Raw genomic sequence first — 16,755 nt, forward strand, 5'->3', positions numbered from 1 at the left:
TTTTGGAGATGAATTAAAAGAAGAAGAAAAAGAACCAAGCTAAAACCTTTTCAGGGGCCAATTCTGAGTGGGAGTACAGGTAGTCCTTGACTCAAGACCACAATGAAACCCTTGTTGTTAAGCAAGAGAATTACCACCAGTAAGTGAATTTTGCTCCATTTTATGACCTTTCTTGCCACAATTATTAAATGAATCACTGCTTTTCAGAGATGGTCACATGACCCTGGGCCAGTTGCCAAATGCTCAAATTTTGATCATATGTCCATGGTGATGCTGCAAAACCAGAAATTAAGTCATTTTTTCAGTGCTGTTGTAACTTTGGTCATTAAGTAAATGGTTGTAAGTTGAGCACTACCTGTATGTGCAGAAGGCCAATTTCAAGGAGATAACCTTGAATCCTTAGAGGGAAGCAAATGCTTTTTGTACTTAAGGAAGGAAGGAAGAAAAGAAAGAAAAAGAAAGAAAGAAAGAAATCTGCTTTAATCTGCTTTAAATAAATAAATCCAGTTATTAAACATTTTGTGGCAAATAATGTACGTTGGTTAAAAATTGAGCAAGGGCACGGTGAATGTCGAATATTTTCAAATCTGATTTTGTAATTCGGTTTTGTTTTCAAGGGTGCATCTGAGGATATTTTCACAGCCACTGCTGTGTATGGAAAGTCAAAGTGGGGAGATGAGGCCAAAGAAGATAAAATAAGCAGTTTTAGATGTCTTTTAGTAAATCACTTAATAGAAACTGGATTTTACATTTCAATTACAGGTAACCAAAACCACCCGGAAAACCAACATACAGAAATGGATCATACTTTGACATTGTCATACCTAATGTGATAAAATTTTAAGAACTTTATTGATTAATTAATCATCTGATTCCTTTTTTGTTGCTCTGAACTAGCGTTGAATACTAAAATTCCCATTTCTCAAAAGTTAGAGGCAAATTCACTATAATTTTTTCTTAATTTTCTCATCAATTTTTAGATTAGTTCATTTATAACACAGAAAAAGGATAATTGGCAACTTGAAACATCGTTAAGCCCTTAATGAATTTATCCAGGCTGTTGCCAAAATTAAAATATATAAAATAAGACTTCCAACAAATGCTAGCTTTTATAAATATATTTTGTAGCACAAATATTATCTAAAAGGGTCATGGTTTGTCAAATATCTCCTAAGATGATATTTTCCAAATGCTGTTCATGAATACTTTGTTTTGCTATAATGAAGTAGAAAAACAGTATTTTGAAATTATATTGGAAGCCTTTGGGACAAAATATATCTACCAGTCCATTAATAGTTCTTTTTTTGTCTTTTTAGAAAACATTAGTTATCTTGCTGAGGAAATTAGTTTACTTGTTCTTCAAACAGCTTGGCAGTTTGTTTAGCTTATCTGCTGACAGATTGTCCAATCTTTTCCCCCTGTTGCATAGAGCCATGATGGCAAATCTATAGCATGTGTGCCAAAGGTGGTGCACAGCGCCCTCTCTGAGCACACGAGCCGTTGCCCAGTTCAACTCTGCCACGCAGGCGTATGTGCCTCCCACAGCCAGTTGGTCTTTGGGTCTCCACAGTGTATTATTATTGTTTGCTAGATTTGTATGCCACCCCTTTCCGGAGACTTGGAACGGCACGGGGATGGGGCGGTGTATGGGGTGCTGCATGTGCATGCATGGGGTGCATACACAGGAGCAGGAGGCATGCGCGGGGGCCATGCACAGATTGCATTTCGGGGTGCACACTTTGGGCGCTCGGTCTGAAAAAAGTTAGCCATCACTGGCATAGAGGAAACTGACTTAAGGATATCCTGACCTCATTTGTGAGCTGCCCCAAGTTGTTGTGAGCCATCTCGAGTCTTCGGAGAGGGGCGGCATACAAGTCTAATAAATTATTATTATTATTATTATTATTATTATTATTATTATTATTATGTCAATACAACACAGCAAATGAGATCACTATGCTGGATTTCGTATTTCATCACCAGTCGGGCGCTTCCCAAGCACCTAGGACTGCTTAATGTAGCGGCGAATTATGTTTGCCGATCCCAGTAAAGCGGCCTTTTGCAATTGACAGATGGAGATTTTGTCAATTCCAATGGTTTTCAAATGTCCGCTGAGATCCTTTGGCACTGCGCCCAGCGTGCCAAGTACCACTGGGACCACTTTCACTGGCTTAAGCCAGAGTCGTTGCAGCTCGATTTTTTGATCGTCGTATTTCACTAATTTCTCTAGCTGCTTCTCCTCAATTCTGCTGTCCCCTGGGATTGCGATGTTGATGATCCATACTTATAATAATAATAATAATAATAATAATAATAATAATAATAATAATTATTATTATTATTATTATTATTATTATTAAAATTGTCTTCTGAAGCAAATAATTTTTCCAAGGCATTTTAAGGGTCTAACAGGAACTGTGGAAACACTAAAATGGTTTGCAGTAAAAAATAAATTAATTAAAGACCACAAACAGTGTGTCTAAGCACAGACAACATAAGGCACACCCACTTTGATTTTTTTTTTTAGAATCATGCATTTCACAGTTCTAAGTGATAGCTCAAGTTGATCTGAAACTTTGATGGCAGAATATTTGACAATAGTGATATCCAGATGGCATAGAATTGCATTGTGTTCATTATTTATTACAGTTTTCCTATATCTCCTCTACAGTCCAGATTTTCAGAGTACATTGCCAAGTATTTCTAATCATGACAAAATAGCGGTAACTAGAAGGACAACACATACCAGCTTAAAAGCATTGAAAATAGTAAAAGAAAAATTCATCAGAAAATATACAAACTCCTGGCCAAGTGAAAATACCATCCCCTTCTGGGGAGAAAAAATTAGGATGAATGAGGTTTCTTGGAGAGGGAATTCTGTAACTGCAAAGATCAGGAGAAAATCTGCCACCAGCTATTTTCTCTCACACACCTTGCCCCTTTTGACTCAGTTTCCTTGTTACTTCCCTGTCTCTTCCTAAGAGCAACCAAGAAAGGATAGACAACTCTTAGCAAGATCTAGTTTCATTACTCAGATCTTAATTGACTGAAGGGTTCCATTGGTTTATTCCCTTAAGGCAGGGGTGTCAAACTCAGGTTGTCACGGTGATGTCACATGACATATTAGGACTCCCACCCCCTGGGCTAAACGCATGGCTGTAGCCAACATGTTATGCATCTGGACAGTGGGCCAGTAGTTTGACAGTCCTGCCTGCAGCCCCTTGTTTCAAAATAAAGCAGCACTGTAATTTACATTCTTACGAGTCTTCGGAGAGGGGCAGCATACAAATCCAAATAATAAATAAATAAATAAATTCTGGGGAGAAAACATTACAAATTAAAGTCCTGCAGATATTTTGTCTGTTAATTAATCTTGTTAACCAACTACTGAGGTCTCTCAATCATTTACAGGTCAAAGCAGAATTTTTTTTTAAAAAAAACCTGGATATGTTAACATCAAAACAAAAAACCCAAACGATTAGAAATGTTAAATGTGAATGTTTAGGGCCTTTTATAAAGTCAGCAAATAGTTCAATCTCCTCCGCTTTGTAGATACTGTAGTGCATTTCACAAACTTACAGTAGCCAGAGAAAAGGCTTAACTAACTCTGAGTTAAAGTACATAGAACTTACAGCAAGTGTATCTACGTATATAATTATAATTGTTAAATGAATCATACAGTTGTTAAACAAATCTGTATTTTCCCATTGATTTTGCTTGTCAGAAACTGCCTAGTCGTAAATGGTGACCATATGACATCAGGATGTTGTAACTGTCAAAAATACATTCCAGTTGCCAAACAGTCAAATTTCCATAATGTAACTGGGGATGCTGCGATAGTTGTATATGTGACGACCAATCATAAGTCATTTTTTCAGTGCTATTGAAACTTTGAACTGTTATTAAAAGAATTGTTGGAAGATGACATTCTCTAGGACAGCGTTTCCCAACCGGTGTGCCGCGAGACACAGCCAAGTGTGCCGCGGAGCTCCTAGGGAAGCTCCAGCTGGGCGGGGCGCTGCCGGTGCCGGGGCGGGCTTTCCCGAAACGGACGGAAAATGCCCTCTCTCGCAGCCCCCTGGCTGGTAGTGCTTTCGCTGCGAGAGAGGGCTTTCTCCGTCCATTTCGGGAATGCCCGCCCCCCCCCTCTCTCATGCGCGCCACTCCCCTTTTCTCTCAGCCCTCCCTGGCTTCACTTCTCAATCCCTCCCTCCTTCCGTCTTTCCTTCCCCTCAGCCGTTCTGTCTGGGAGTCTCCCGCTCTTCCCTTCCCCGCCTCCCAGGCTTTGCCTTCACCACCCCCACCCCCTTTTTGGTTGGCAAGGAGTCCTTTGCCGCATCCTGCAGTTTGCACTCGGCTTGAGGCCGCTTTCCCTGGCTGCGCTCTTTCTTTCTCTCTCTCTCCCATGAGCCGGGGGAAGGGAAAAAAAACGAACAAAAACTTCTTGCAATGGGCCCATGCGCACGCTCGTGCCCGCGCTCGTCCCTTCAGCAACGAGGGAGGGAAGTCAGAGGGCGACGGAGCGAGCGAGCGCTCTTGTCCTCGATGCCCTCTGCAGCCTGCCTTCCTTCTTCTTCGCCGCCGCTGAGGGACAGAGAGAAGGATAGAAAGGAAAGAGGGAGGGAGAGATAGAAAGGAAAGAGGGAGGGAGGAAAGAGGGAGGGAGAGATAGAAAGAAAATAGAAAGGAAAGAGGGAGGGAGATATAGAAAGGAAAGAGATAGAAAGGAAAGAGGGAGGGAGGAAAGAGGGAGGGAGAGATAGAAAGGAAAGAGGGAGGGAGGAAAGAGGGAGGGAGAGATACAATGGAAAGAGGGAGAGATAGAAAGAAAATAGATAGAAAGGAAAGAGGGATGGAGGAAAGAGGGAGGGAGAGATAGAAAGGAAAGAGGGAGGGAGAGATACAATGGAAAGAGGGAGGGAGGAAAGAGGGAGGGAGAAATAGAGTGAAATGGAGGAAGAGATATTTTTTTTGTCCAAACTTTTCTTTAGCCCCCACCCCCCGCCCGAGAGAGAGAGAAAGAGACATAGCAAGAGAGAGAGAAAAAAACAAAGAAAGAGATAGCAAGAGAGAGAAAGAGAGAGAGAGAGAAAGAGATAGCAAGAGAGACAGAGAGAGACAGAGAGAGAGACAGAGAAAGAGAGAAAGATAGAGAGTGAGAAAGAAAGAGAGATAGCAAGAGACACAGAGAGAGAAAGAGAGATAGCAAGAGAGACAGAGAGAGAGAGAAAGAGATAGCAAGAGAGACAGAGAAAGAGAGAGAGAAAGAGATAGCAAGAGAGACAGAGAGAGAGACAGAGAGAGAGAGAGAGAAAGAAAGAAAGAAAGAAAGAAAGAAAGAGACATAGCAAGAGAGACAGAGAAAGAGAGAGAATGAAAGACAGATAGCAAGAGAGTCAGAGAGAGAGCAAGGGAGAGAGAAAGACATAGAGGGAGGGAAGGAGGGAGAGAGAGAGAAAGAGAGCAAAAAAGAGAGGAAGAAAGAAAGAGGGATGGAGAGAGAGAAAGAAGGGAAGGAAGGAAGAGAGAGAAAGAGGGAGGGAGAAATAGAGTGAAATGGAGGAAGAGATATTTTTTTTGTCCAAACTTTTCTTTAGCCCCCTCGCGACCCCCGTCCCCCCGTTCAGTGTTCCCCAGGATTTTGAAAATATGAATAATGTGCCGCGGCTCAAAAAAGGTTGGGAAACACTGCTCTAGGACTCTCCTATCTGAACATTAAATAGGACTTGCACTTCTTCTGAGCCCAAACAACTGCCACAGCTGAGGAAACTATTAATAGCATGAGTTTACTATTGTTATAATATCTGGAGTAGTCTTTCCCCAAGTCAGTTTCATACTGTGGAGACAAAGCACAGCAACCAGGGTTCAAAACTGTTTAACTTCCCATGTGGAAGTTATGATAACCAAGGTGAAATATGAATAGCTGATTTCCAAAAATTGGGTGTCCTGAAAGATAGCTCTTCCTCAAAGAAAAATGGTGGTTGAATTGAACAGTATGGTAGTGAATTGAACAGTACCAAGCAGAGAAAAGGGAATAGAAAATGTGGCTATAAAATGTTGCAGCGAAGATCCCTAACAGAATGCAGTATTTTTAGGGCAGCAAGTTGCTACAGCAACAGCCCATCTTTCTTGCCAAATTAGTGAGAACTTTCACAGTAAAGTAGGCATCCCACAGGATCCTAGAATCTGGTAAATGGGAGGCGTAGAAGGAGGGGGAGTGAGTCAAAACCTTGCAAATGTTAAACAAAAAAAGAAGGGGACTGAAAGCTGTTCAAACAATCATTAGCTTAGAAAGAGCAATTGTGATAAATAGAAAATATAAATTATGATAAATAGAAAAGAATATAGTTCCAAGACAAAATAGCGATCGAAGGAAAGGCCGTAATTTTCGGTTTGCTTTATAAAGACTGTTTGTTGGTGCTCTGTAGAAGTGCTGAGCTACAGCTCCCATTGTCTATATCCGGGATCTCCAACCTTTGCAACAGGTGGCCCGCAGAGCCATATTTGCAGGCATTCAAGCCATTGTCCTAGCTCAGCTTCAGTTGATTTTTGGCTCTTGCAGACGCTCTGGGAAGGTGTTTTCAGCCCCTGGAGGGCCTCTGGGGGGGCAGGGAGGACATTTTTGCCCTCCCCAGACTCCACGAAGTTGGAAAATGGGGGAGTGGGGCATGGTGTCTTGTGCATATGCTCAGAGGGACAGGGCACAAAGGGGGCATTGAATTATGGGTGTTCAGCACCCAAGAAAAAAAAAAGGTTTGCCATCACTGCTCTAGAATCAGTTCACATCAGTGCTCAGATGGAAGTTGAGGCAAAATAGATTAAGGTAATTGGAGGCTGTGCTCCTCCTTATTGCTTACAAGCTTGAGGAATGCGGATAAGCAGTCATCAAAATGAATGGCAGGAATGTTGATGGCCTGTGGATTCTAAGATCTGCTTAACAACATAGATGAAAGTGGAATATGGAAGTATGGAGCATAAATATCCTCTATTAAAAACATCATTTGTTTTTCCTTTAGAAACCTGCCAATAACATATCCTGGAACTGAAAAATTCACAATGAAGAGAAAGAAAACAGAGAGCTCAGCCAGCACATGAAAGGGCTTGAAGGAGCCCAAAACACAACATGACTTACAAACTTCTCCTTGCCTATGAGCAAACTGTGGCTGTGTTTCTATGACGTGCTAAACCAAAAAGGTCATTTAATCTGCAAGGACATCACCATTTTGCTTTCCTGTTGCCTGTGTATTTTTTAAATATATTTTGTGGCTGAAATATATATGTTTTTCAACCCTTCCAAATTTCTGAAAAACGGCTAGACCAACAGATTAGACCATCTTATTAAAAGCACTGCAGTCTCTTCTGGTGGTATAAGATTCAAATCCAAAGACAGTACTTCTACTATGTTACTAGTAGATGGATGTGTTTTGGTATCCTATGCTAGTGTTCTTGGCATCCAAGTCTGAGAGTGGAGAAGATGAAGAGTTAGAGACTGAAAGCCAACCAGAAACTGTGCCACCCCCAGAGGTGTTAGTAAGTGACTCAGGAGATGGTGAAGAACCACTTATAGATGTAAGAGTGCGCAGAACTATGACCAGGCATGATTACTTGGAAAGAAAGGGGTTTAGGTGTGAATAGCTCTATAGAAAACTTGGCCATGCCTGGTGACTATATAAGGGGGATCTCACGAGGAATCAGTGCGGAGGACAACGTTCCAGCAATGACAAAATGTGGACTCCGTGCTGGAGAGATCCTGTTTGCTTCAAGATAGCTTTAAATGGCCACCGACTGGTCATCTGGGACTTCTGCCAAAATGCTTTGAGTTTTGAGTTATTAATAAACCCTTTTAAGGAGCTCTTGGACTCTGGCTTGAAAAGGTCATTAGCAATGGACTTCTACCCAGTTCCTGATAACGTTCTTTTCGTTTTTATCTATTTAATGAACAATTTCTACCAATATATTTTGCCATCCTATACCTTATGTGTCATTCTATACCTTGTGTGTCATGTGTGTGAACTCATTTTCTGGGGGTTCCTCACCTAGACAGAACACTCTACTACTGTTTTGTTGCTATTTTATTTATATGGTATCATCTAGGCACATGGATGTTTGAAAAGGTGACAGGTCCTTCATCTCAATGGCTTATGATCGACAATTCTAAAGTTGTGATCCCTACAGCTACTTCAAATCATACTGTTCTATTTTTAAGCACAGAATGAGCCACAGTTTTCTGTCACTTTGAGGCTCAAAAGAAACAAAAGCTGTAGTGTAAGCTAGTGGTCCCCAACCTTTCTGCCTTGGTAGACCAATGAGAATGAGAGGGGGATGGTTCTCTGTGTGGGTGACATGTATACATGGAAGCGCCCACAGCTCACGCAAATAGAGCTTCACCTGCCACTCACACAATTAGAGCTACACCTGCACACCTACCTGCCACTTATGTGTCCCAATTCCAAACAGGCCATGGCCTGGTAGTGGGCCAGTATCGGGGATTGGGGACTCTCTGGTGTAAGCCTTAAAGTTGGCTTAATTCATATAAACATGTAATGCCCACCCACATTCCTGATGGAGAAAGTGGTAAATATCAGCTGAATGTATATTATGACCTGGACCAAGTTGTTCTTATCCTCCTAACTGCAGCTCAATTGTCTTTTCTTAAATAGTGGCATGTGCCCATAGAAGAAAGTATTTGTAGCTCAGGATTGGGCTGTGGGGTCCTTAGTGTTCTCTCAGCTACAACCAAGTTACAATCAACCACCAACGTCAGAGCATCAAGGACTCCATTGTGACACATAGCCACAGCCATCAAAAGGTTACTTATGGTATCTCTAATTGAATAGAAAATGCTATAAGCATGAATACTTGGCAAAATTGCAATTGGAATTTTTTATAATGTACAATAAGTCAATGGTAATGACCTGTGCTTCCTTTTTACCCGTGAGAATCCAATTGTATTAAAGAAAATGGTTGCTTTTTCAAGTTGTGAAGGTGAAGCTGCAATTCATAGCCCACACTTCCCCCCCCCCATTTTAAAGTGGTCTCCATTATCCTTTACACATCACTGCATGAAGATGATAAAATGCGAGTAGAATTCTATATACTTGTTTTGCCCAGATTTACTTCTTTGCAGTGAACATTTATGCTCTGCCCCTTTGTAACACAAGTCACAATAGTGCTGTATTATCCACTTGTTTTTATCCAATGTATTGTACACTTGTTTTTTGTGATATTAGAATTCTGGAACCATAACATGGAAAAATATATAAATATTTGATTACCCACAAGAATATTGAATTAACATTAAAAGATAGTATGATACATTGGTGTAGAAACATAGGTAAAGAAATTGATTTAGATACATGGGAGAAAGTTTGGATGTGCAATTGGAGAATGACTAAATCAGTTTCTTTGAAAGAGAACCAAATTAAAATGTTTTATAGATGGCATCTCCCACCAAGTAGATTAGCAAAAATGTTCCCAAAGACATCACCTTTGTGCTGGAAATGTAAGAAAGAAATAGGATCTTATTATCATCAATGGTGGACATGTAATAAAGCTAAAATGTATTGGAAAATGATAGAAAAAATGACAAAAGAAATTACAAAGCAGAAAATAGATTTCACCCCGGAGTTTTGTTTGCTAGGAATTACTAACCAAAATTATAAAAAAGAAATTTTGTACTTGATTATACATATTTTTACAGCGGCAAGGATTATATACACGCAAAATTGGAAAGGGGAAGATATCCCCAAAGAAGAGGGAGTTATTGCAAAAATATTAGACTGCGCGGAAATGGACATGATGACAAGACGCTTGAATGAACAGGAAGAAACCAAATTTTACGCAACATGGAACAATGTTTATGAATGGATAGATAAGAATAAAAAAATAAAGAAAGAAGAGTAGTAACAACTATAGATATTTTAGATGATCATTTCTTATTAAGATTTATCTTAGATTTAGTTTACATAGATAGAATAGAAATTTGTTTTTTCTAAAGATTCTTTTGACTTGAAATTAATTAGAAACTTTTATATGACAGTTAATTTTTTTACCAGATATTTTTTGTATTAGTAGCATTGAATTAGATATTCAATTGTGTATTCCTTTTTCTGTATCTGCAATTATACTTTTGAGAAGAGCAGGGATGATACATCCCTACAATGTATGTTAAATGTTTGTAAGTTTGTTTGTCATTTTAAAGAAAATTAATAAAAAGATTTGAAAAAAAAAAAAAACATACTGTACCAACTTGTAAATACCTAGCACTAGTAGCAGGATACCTGTACTTCACTACAAAACTGAACTCTTTAGCATGGAGTAAAAAGTCTAAACTCCCAGCCCGCAGTCTGGATGAGTCACACGGTGACCACACCTACTGGCAGTTGGAATAGAATTCTTTTCAGGTGGGGAGGGGGAGTAGAACATCTAACTCCTTAACATCAGAGAGTGTTAATAATATAAGAAATAATTAATGATCTAATGGTCATTTCAAAAACCCATTCTTAGAGAGCACCTTGAAGCTAAGAGGAACATATGTGCCAACTTTCAAGTCTGTAGGCTTTATGGTTCTGGAGATTTCGTGATGATGTGCGAGTGGTATTTCAATTTCATATATATAGATTTCATTTGATTTAAACTATGAATGTCATTTGGTCATCCTGAATGTAAAGACAGCAATTATTATTGATGATAAAGTAGGGATGACAGCCAGTTGCGCAAGCTAAACTCAGTATATGCAATAAAAACTTAGCTTTTCCTTCATCATTTCAGCCTATTAGGCATCTCTCAAAAACCACTTTGAAGTACAGTGGTACCTCTACTTAAGAACTTAATTCATTCCGTGACCAGGTTCTTAAATAGAAACGTTCTTAAGTAGAAGCAATTTTTCCCATAGGAATCAATGTAAAAGCAAATAATGCATGCAAACCCATTAGGAAAGAAATAAAAGCTTTGAATTTGGGTGGGAGGAGGAAGAAGAGGAGGACAGTCGCTGCCAAAGGAAGAAAGTGTGGTGATGGGAATCAAAGAAATCCAAAACTTTAAGGCTTAAAAAAAAAAGAGGGACTCTGAGGTGGCAACGAGCACGCGCCTCCCATACCCCCAGCGTGAGGCTGCCTCCCAGACTCTGCGCCAGAGAGAGAAACTCAGGGGCAATAGCAGGAAACTGGCTGAGCCTTCGTGCCCTCTCAAATTTTCTGGGAAATTTTTCCAGGCTTGGGTTCTTAAGTGGAGGCAAAAAAATCTTGGACACCCGGTTCTTATCTTAAAAAGTTCTTAAGTAGAGGTACCACTGTACTGAGGAACCTCCCACCTCCCCAGCCATTGTGCCCATTTTTTAGAGTACACATAGAAAAAAATAAGAATCCTTCCTGCTGCACCCACAATTGGATTTTACTGCATTAACTATTTCTTCTACACAGGAATCTGATTTATAAAGAAAACGTGTTTATAGCAGCTGATGTACAATATAGTGCAGAATATAGAACCTGATACAACGCTTATAGACTACCAACGTCTGTGCTGAGATTGATAAGTCTCTTATTCTCCAAACATTAAAAGTGTAGCACAAAGCACCAAACTGTTTCTAAAATACAGCTCCACAACTTTGAGATTCTCTTAATTTTTAGTATTAAAAACAAATGTAAGAAAATAGCATGGCAGATGGATGAAATGTTCATGTGCTCTCAGACTTGTGTATGAGGGTATGGAGGGATATGCTGGATAATGTGTATTGCTGATAGCTAAACCCAATAAAAACAAGGCACTGTGAAACATGCTTAGATTAACACTTCCAATTTATTTTATTTATTGCTCAGATTAACCACATTCCCAGGGAGATCAAAACACATTTATTCTCTATGAAACTGAAATGAACGGTGCAAAAAAGCCCAAATACCTGAGTACCATCGGACTCAGCCACTTCATCATATGGTTCAAGTTTACATTATTTCTATGTCATGCATAATAAATAGCATATCTCCATAGGGATTCAGAAGAGTTATCATAGCTTAATATGAATTTGTGTTATTAGGAAAAAAAATATGATGAGCACATGGATATGATAGGAATTATGAAGAGACACATTTCTTCTAACTCCACCCCGAGTCCACGGAGAGGGACGGCATACAAATCCAATTAATAAATAAAATAAATAAATAATAATTTATTGCTGTTAATGCTAAATTACCATTGAACTGTTCTATAATGTTTACAACATGAGATTGAATAATTTTGATTAAGGTGATGGTATATGGGATTTTCTGCAGCAACAGCTAAAGAAAACATTAAATTTCAATCTAGAAAATTTGACTGTAAGGGGGAAAAGCATAGTATTTATCTTCCTTTTTTTTAAAAAAAGAAGTCTATCCCACAGTGCACAACAACAATGAATTTCTGTATGGTATATTGGTGGGATCCAACTATAAATTCAATCCAGAGAATTTATAATTTGTAACTCATGCTGTAATATGCAAATTGGTGTATATTTATAAAGACTCTGTTTAGGTGTCTGTGGATACTCAATCGTCCATATCATCAGTTCTAACTGGTTTCGCACCACTCCTTCCATATTGGTCCACCACTTATTTTCCACAGTTAGTCAGAACTGAAGATGCTTCTTGGATGAGAAGCGAATGTTTTGAAAGAAAAAAACTCAAGAAAATCCAGTTGCCTTTTGAAAAAAGCGCCTTTGGGACATCCGTGTTTATAAAATAATAATATTAAATAATATTTAAAAAAATTCTTGCTTTGTAATGTTTGATTGAGAAAGATAAATCTTCCATACATAAAATATACAGGTTATGAAGTCCTATCTTACAATTTTTCAAAAATTGAGCAAGAAGGAATGATCATCATTTGTAACTTTTATCATCTAGAATGTAACTTAGTAAAAATAACTAAAATATTAACATTAGTATTAAGTCGGGGTGAAATCCAGGTAGTGGAAATTTTGAGTAGTTTGGAGAACCAATAGTGGAAATTTTGAGTTTGGAGAACTGGCAAATACCACCTCTGGCTGACCCCAAGATGGGGTGGGAATGGTGATTTTGCAATGTCCTTACCCCAGGAGTCGGGAAGGAATGGGGATTTTGCAGTATCCTTCCCCTACCACACCCATCAAGCCACACCACACCCAAGCCATGCCCACAGAACTGTTAGGTTAAAACACTGTATTAAATGCATGCTGTTGTTAAATATTATTAAGACTACCTGTTAGAAAACATGCAATATAAGACACTTTTAAAAATATTAATATAACAATGAAACAGTATGTTATAGTAACTATGTAGATGCACGCTAAGATGTGAAATACAGTTAAGCATTCTAAAGATTAGCCATACAAGCCCATAACTAAATATTTAAAATCTAAATAGTTTTTTTATGATCAAAATATTAATTTATATAAATACATCAATAGTGGGTTCTGAATTAGTTTGCTACCAGTTTGTGCACATGTGCAGAAACGTACCGGGTGGTTGGGCAGAGCCTCCCACCACTGCCACTATTGGTTCTAAGAAGCAGTCCAAACCAGGAGCAGCCCACGGCTGAAATACAGTGAATATTAATATCAATGAAATATTAAAATTTAGATCATTTATGTTAGAGGTCTTCAAACGTGGCAACTTTAAGACTTGTGGACATCAACTCCTAGAATTCTGAGAGTTGAAGTCCACAAATCTTAAAGTTGCCAAATTTCAGGACTTCTGAATGTCAGCATGATTTTCCACCATCGCTTGCTGGAAGTCAGTTCCTGCAGATTATACATGCGGCGGTGCAAAATACAGCAACTGTGTATGTTGTTATGGGGATCGCAGTCTAGATCTAATAAACAAAGAGAGGCTTAAGCTGTAATGGGGAGATAGCAGCATTTCATATTTCCTCCTGAATTAATACTGAAAACCATGTTCAGGAAATTTATTTTTTCCAGATTGGATCCAGATTCACGTCCCATATGCATAAAGTTTGATTTTCCCTCTAAAACAGTTAAATTGACATACACAAACTTTATTTACGTCATTTGACTAATAGAAGTACATTCAATAAAACAAAACTGTTCTGTCGGGCTCTCTGGTACACTCCTCCCAAAAATTCACAGGTACAAATTTCAGACACACACACGTTTGAAAATTCAAAACAATGTTCTTTATAAGGAAAATTCACTTAACCTAAGCCCTCTTTTGGTATAGCAAAGAGCACTCGTCTCCAAACAAACTGGTAATTTGTACAAGTCCCTTATCAATTCTGTGATACTTAGTTTGCAGCTGTGAGGCCATTCACAGTCCTTCTTCTTTCACAAAGTGAAACACACTTTGCTCTGGTTTAGTTTCAAAGCGGGGAAAAATCAGCACACAAAAGGTCAAAGTCAGTAAAGCAGTCATGAAACACAGTGATCAGATAATCCTCCACAATGGCCAAATCCACCGGCTGCTATTTATAGCAGCCTCACTAATCACCACAGCCCCACCCAACCACAGGTGGCCTCATTTTCTTTGATAATAATCTCTCAGTTGTTGTTGCCTATGCATCGCTCTCCGCATGCGTGGCTGTATCATTAACTCTTGTTCTGAATCCAAGGAGGAGCTAGATAATTGATCTTCTGAGCTGTCTGCCACACTCTCCTCCTCCCTGTCACTCATGTCTTCTTGGTCAGAGGATCCTTCATCAGCAGATTCCACCGGGGGCAAAACAGGCCTGCAGCATGTGGATGTCTCCCCCACATCCACAGTCCTTGGGGCAGGAGCTGGGCCAGAGCTAACCACAACACAAAACAATGCAGAACTATCCCATAACAAGAATAACTATTAGCAACCAATTGTGGGTGAAGTGGGTGCTGCACACACAATGCAGCAATTTTTGCTTTTAGAGAGCTTAAATTTATTTAGCTGGTTTAACAAATACTATAGTTATTAGTTCTGTAGTTCCCAGAGAAATTTAAATAAACTTGAAGAGAGGATATCACACCAAGCAAGAGTCGGGGCTTCTAGTTTTAGTAACTTTTCTAGATCTAAATACTTCCAATTGTGTAAGATGTGCCACAGGTACTACTGTGCACCTATAGTAGTCAACGGTAAGATTTGAAGGTGTATTTAGATCAGCCTGGTGCTCGGTGTCCATATTCATCATTTCAACACAACAGGGAGTTCAGATAGGAGGGAGAGAGATCTAGGACACCTGATTTTATCATCAGGGATTGCTTCCAAATAACCTGATATCTGCCCTCCAGATGTACTTGCCCAATGAAAATGGTTGTTTTAGCCAGTCATTCAGTATAGATATCTATGGTCCAGTCTCTACTATTACCTGACTAAGATGGGACACCTTGATTTAATCTTCAAAATTTAGTTTCAATTTGCTCAGTGGGCTAAACCCAGCTGTTCATTACAGAGCATCTGCCCCAGTGTTTTTACTATAAATATTATACAACTCTTTTCTTGCTTACAAAACTATAACTATAATTTGAGCAGGATTATTTACCTACTTAATTGCCTGTGTACAAGACATGATATCCTAGCAAAATTCAGGATTTTTATCTTTTGAGAAGTAATTTTCAATTTATCGTCTTGAAGAATTAAAGAAACTTCAATGCTCTTCTGAGACCTACACTATATTAGTTCTAAATATAACCACATAGGAACACAATGGCTCATGAAGTTAGGACATTAGGTTGACAATTGGCAATTCTGTGTTCAAGACCTCATTGTGACCATGGGCAAGGATGAGCTCCCATCACACAATGCACCAGTTTGAAAGTGGATGACCACAAGTAAATAAATGAGTACTACCTCAGTGAGCAACGAAAGATGCTCCCACATAGGCATCTTCCAGGTAACAGTGATGACACTGTCTGAGCCTTTCAGCGCTTCGGTGCTCCCGACATGGAAGTATAGTAGAGTATATAATTACATCATCTGTATACATTATATATTTCTCATTCAATTTAGAAGGATGAAAGTCCAAATTGGCCAAGTCATGTAACCAATTAAGGTGCTAATATACATTCCTGTTTAACACTCTTTTTTTGTTGGTAGAGTGGATGTTAAATTATCTTGGGGACCAAGCTGGTTTATGGCATGACACTGTTTTTATCCCACCCTTCTTTTGATCTCGCCCACAGATTATTCTGCATAGCGGTAACATTTGTGTTCAGCTTTGTACCTTCATCAAGAATTAGAATAATGTAATATATCACACACTGAACAATTGAGGAAGCTTCCAGCTTCTCCTACAAATTATCAGAAAATGCTGACTTAGTAATATCCCTGTATAAATGTGCTATATTGGCTGTAATGAGTATGTGTTAGAGAGATGCAACCTGGATGGTTTCAATGCTGCTTTTAAGAGAATAAGGATGATTAAACTTTACTGCCTGCACATATATTCCATTCAAATCATTTTACCCTTATGCCAAATAACCCAGTTTCATGCAAGCTACTATTATTACAATGTACCTGAGAACAATTTCTAACTTTTTAAAAATGAAAATTTCATAATGATGGGACAGTGAAGCATAATGGGGTTTTTAATGGGTTTTTTTAATTATTAGATTTGTTGTACATTGTTTTATTGTTGCTGTGAGCCACCCCGAGGCTACAGAGAGGGGCGGCATACAAATCTAATAAATAAATAAAAATAAATCAGTGCCTAATTTTCATAATCCTTAAGCGTGTTCTTTAAAAAGAATATTTGTAAAGAAAAATATTTCACATTTTGATTTGTGAGTAAACTCTTTTCAATATTAACCTTCTATTCCTAGAA

Source organism: Erythrolamprus reginae, chromosome 1, assembly GCF_031021105.1.
Source record: "Erythrolamprus reginae isolate rEryReg1 chromosome 1, rEryReg1.hap1, whole genome shotgun sequence".
In the NCBI taxonomy this organism is placed as follows: Eukaryota; Metazoa; Chordata; class Lepidosauria; order Squamata; family Dipsadidae; genus Erythrolamprus; species Erythrolamprus reginae.